The sequence below is a fragment of the Coenobita brevimanus genome, chromosome 100 (genome assembly GCF_032717465.1).
Source record: "Coenobita brevimanus isolate Jiangsu-jjx chromosome 100, ASM3271746v2, whole genome shotgun sequence".
NCBI classification, from domain to species: Eukaryota; Metazoa; Arthropoda; class Malacostraca; order Decapoda; family Coenobitidae; genus Coenobita; species Coenobita brevimanus.
Window position 1 is genome coordinate 7,256,892 of NC_137053.1, and position 4,557 is coordinate 7,261,448.

Sequence of the window (4,557 nt, forward strand, 5' to 3'; positions counted from 1 at the left end):
TCCTGCCGACTTCAGTTTGTGGGTTTGGTGGGCGGGAAGAAGCCTTATTTTATTTATTTATTTTTTCCCCATCCTTATTACCCTCCACCTGACAAAGTCAGAGGAGAGTGTTGTTATCATTGGGATCAATAGGTGTCCGCCCGTAAAGGTGGGCGGCTGGGCGGCTGTCCGGGCGCAGAGATTTTGTTTCAGGGCCGAAATTCAGAAAGTATTCACTATAGTGTCATGAAATTTCACCTAGTTATGTGTCTTGTAGTGAACTGGTGCCTTCTGAGAGGTCGAATACTGCGTCTTAAGTAGTCTTTTTTTTTAATAATGAAAAAGTAAAATAATAATAATAATAATAATATTTCAATGCGACCTGCGCAACGAATCTGAAGGGCCCGGGTTAGGCGTCCTCAAGGTGTTCTCCTTATGCCCACCTTTAAAATAGAAGACTGGGTGGGGGGTGAGGGCCGTTATGCGCTAGGTTAGGTGTGCAGGGAGGTGGGGGGGTATGTGCTTGTTCAGATGGAGGGTTGTAACAGCGTAGCGTTGCCTGTGTTTTTTCTTCTACTAGCATTAGATATACGGTAGTCCTAGTCATAGCATTCTCTCTAACAAACAACCTCAAAAGGAGTATTAGATATATTGTTGTTTGCTTTCATTTATACTCGCTTTGTACTTTCCATGTTCCAGTCCCTTTCTCTTCCTTTTCTTTCCCCTCCCTTCCATTCCCTTCCCTTCCCTCCCTTTTTCATTTCTTCTTCTCCCTTCACCTTCCTTCCTTTCTCACTCTTACCCTTTTCTTTCCCTTTCCTCTCGATGCCTACCCATCCCCTCTCTCTCCCTCTCTTTTCCTTCCTATTCTTTTTTCTTTCCATTCCTTTCTGTCTGTCTGTCTGTCTGTCTCTGTCTGTCTCTGTCTGTCTGTCTCTCTCTCTCTCTCTGTCTGTCTGTTTGTCTGTCTGTCTGTCTGTCTGTCTGTCTGTCTCTCTCTCTCTCTCTCTCTCTCTCTCTCTCTCTCTCTCTCTCTCTCTCTCTCTCTCTCTCTCTCTCTCTCTCTCTCTCTCTCTCTCTCTCTCTCTCTCTCTCTCTCTCTCTCTTTCTCTTTCCCTTCCCTCCCTTCTCTCCTCTTCTCTTACCACTTATTTTCCCTGTCTTATCTCCCTTTGTTATCCCCTTTTCATTTGTCTTCCTTGTTCCCTGATTATCTGGAGAGATGTCTATTGAGGAATGGGTAATGTGTATGTGTGTGTGTGTGTGTGTGTGTGTGTGTGTGTGTGTGTGTGTGTGAAAGAGAGAGAGAGAGAGAGAGAGAGAGAGAGAGAGAGAGAGAGAGAGAGAGAGAGAGAGAGCAGGAATGTCCCTTAACTGAATTATTGATCAACAGAAACGTACAAGCAAAAGAGGATTATGTCTGATTTAATTACTAATAAGCTTAGTGATCGCGGCTTCCCTCTCCAGGCGGTAAAGAATGCAGCAGGGTTTTATTCTTGAGTTTGTTGCTGCCTCGTGTTGAGAGAGAGAGAGAGAGAGAGAGAGAGAGAGAGAGAGAGAGAGGGACAGAGAGAGAGAGAGAGTGGAGGAGGGTTTGATTTTATGTGGTTTAGTATTAATAAAACTGAGTGCACTTAGGTGTGAAATATCCCTGATTTTTTTAAAAGGCCAATTATTCAATACCTGTAAATGCTAAATGTGATTATTCTGGGACTCACAACATAGAATTTAATAAGCAGTGGTACGGAAGGCTACACATATTCTGTTATCAAATGCTTTATAAATCGTCGTGAAAAATAATGGGCATTTTCACACACTTGCGGTGCCTGGTTATTAATACTATGGTCCTAATCATTCTTTCTTTCTTTTCCCTTTGGTGGTTGTATAGGGGAATCGCTTTAGGTTCTTGAGTTTGTCGAATGAAAAATGCACGATGGTGTGGAAAAAGAGAGTGAAACTGTTTATTGGTGTGTGTGTGTGTGTGTGTGTGTGTGTGTGTGTGTGAGAGAGAGAGAGAGAGAGAGAGAGAGGTGAGGATGTGGTAGTCTACAGGAGTTTCCATCACTCTCATTCCATCTTTGGAGGTTTCCAGGAGGAACATGATGTTGATGATGATGATAATGAGGATGGCGATGATGATGATGATGACGATGATGATGATGATAAGGATGACGATGATGGTTTAGGCCCTGATGTGTCCTCTGGTGTGTAGCTAATCTGTCTCATAACTCTTTGTCAAACACAGGACACTTTGTTTCCCCTTCGTCCATGTTCCCACTCTGGTATAATTAGGGACTTGCATGCAAATTAGAGCGTTGCGCATCTAATTTTAGAGGAATAATGAGGCAGCCATAATTGATTGCCTGCCTTAATGACGCCGGGTACTCGATTGGCAATAATCTAAATCTTCCTCTTCCTGTTTTTCAAGTTCCTGCCTGCTTTATGAGGGTCTCTTTCTTGAATAGAAGGAAATCGTATGTACACGAAAATGGCTCTCACAGCATAAAGTACAGAGTAAGGAAACACGACTGAATCACTGAAAGGAGTAAATACGAAAGCATAAACATTGCACTGTATAATTAATGTAACACACACACACACACACACACACACACATACAGAGAGAGAGAGAGAGAGAGAGAGAGAGAGAGAGTTTACTCGTATGCAGTCTGGGCCCAGGTTTGGGGATTTGTAAAAGGGAGAACTTTCCTTGGTCATAATTGGTTACGCACGCTTAAACATTTGCCCACAGAATTAATTTACGCACAGTCAAATTCCGAAGTCCGTTTGTTTCTCCTGACTCTTTCACCGCTGCTTCTACAGTCATTAATATTAGATAGTGGAGTAAAGAGCATTATACCATCCATCTGGGAGTGATTTTGCACTTTGGTCCACTATGCCTCAATAAAGCATCTGTGAATCCAGCGATGAGAGACTGAGGCAGGAGAGGCGAGTGTGGTTAGTATTTGGCTGTGCTTTGATCGTTCGTCGCGGCAACCCTAAGTCAGGCAACAGGGAACATAAAAGATAAAATCTCATATTGCTTTAATATTCCTGAATTCAGCATTTGTGGTAGCTCATAATGGGTGCGTGGGGTCGTGGAGCTTGGTTAAGTATTGGTATCTCGTCCACCTCTCCACGGACCCTACATAACGTGAGGAAGTAACTGACATTTAAGTAAACATCGATCTCAGTGGCGTTTGGTCAGATGGTCGTATTGCAAGTGGCTTTGAGGAATTCGTAACACCTCTTCTTTAGCAATTTATCCGGCACATTACACTTTCATACCCTCTTGTAGATTATTGATGCAAATTGTGTAGATATTAAATAACGTCCAGAAAAGTGGTATGGCATAAAAGACTGTTTAGAGGTAGCAAACAAACAAAAAAAAAAAAAAAACGCTGGAGAAGAGATGGTACGGGATCTGCAGTGCCACGTAGGACACCGTCATAGCTGCATCGCTCCACGGTTAGGTTTGGCCTGTAAGTTGGATTTGATTGGCTTTATCTCCTCACGTGTTGGAGATCGGTGGATTTAGTGCTGCGTCCAAGAACGTTCAGAACGAGAAGAGGTGTGCCACTCTGAGCCAGTCTAACACACACTTACAGTAAAGTCAAAAGTTCGCCTCCTGAGCCACTGCGTTTATTGCACAGTTAGAGCACGTCCGTCACTTTCTTACCTGACACATCCCATTAAAGAGAATCATCTGTGGGCAGAGAAACATACCAAACCTCCTAACGCTCAGGAACTCTAGCCAACAGAGGAAAGTGACTACCAGGAGAGATGAAAAATTCTGAGTTTTGTTAACTGTGAAACATTGTAACTGTGATATAACCCTACTGAAACCTATATATACCGTCAAGGATTTATTTCCTCACGCTACGGAAGACCCGCGGAGATGTGGGGGGATATTCTTCCTTACCGAGTCTGAGGCACACTGGCCCCATCCCTGCCTTGTGTGAGCCATCGGGTGCACTGGGGCGGCAGACTGCTTCCCTTTGATGCCATGTAAGACGCCCTTCGGCATCATGGTGTGCTGTGCTGTGGTGGGCAAGAGGTGGAGGGGGAGTGGTACGCGAGTGGACGCCGGATCGACCCTCGGCTAGAGCAGAGAAGAATGTGAGGATGAGCAGGTAAAGTTCATTCATTCATTGCCAGACGCCATGTATCCCAGACGGGGTGGCCAAGGGCTTAGAGTTAATTGTTTTACAGGGAGGGGCACTAATCCTCCACCAACCCCACTTGACACGTAGGGATGCCAACAGCATCTGGTGTTCCCAGGCGGTCACCCATCCAAGTACTAACCAGACCCAACGTTGCTTAACTTCGCTGATCGGACGGGAAGCGGTGTACTCAACGTGGTATGGCCGTTGGTAAAGGAGATGGTGAAAAAAGCATAAAGATAAGGGAGTATGAATGACTTAGAGCTGTATTAGAAATGGCTTAGGAGAGTTCGCAACACTACTTCCTTAGGTACTTATTTCTCGCATTGCAAATAAATATCTTCTAGTTATTTCGAAAGCAAACCGTGTCAATATAAAAACGTTTTAAATAGCATCTAAAAGAAAGTCATCGTGT

The 4,557-nt window shown here is 44.1% G+C and overlaps 1 non-coding gene across 1 annotated transcript; it reads right to left on the reverse strand.

The window, feature by feature from the left end:
* Positions 1–4,235: 4,235 nt before the first annotated feature.
* On the reverse strand, positions 4,236–4,354 carry LOC145414772 (5S ribosomal RNA). Its single transcript, XR_013899927.1, has one exon. It is a non-coding gene; the product is annotated as a 5S ribosomal RNA (ribosomal RNA).
* Between the last annotated feature and the right edge of the window lie 203 nt (positions 4,355–4,557).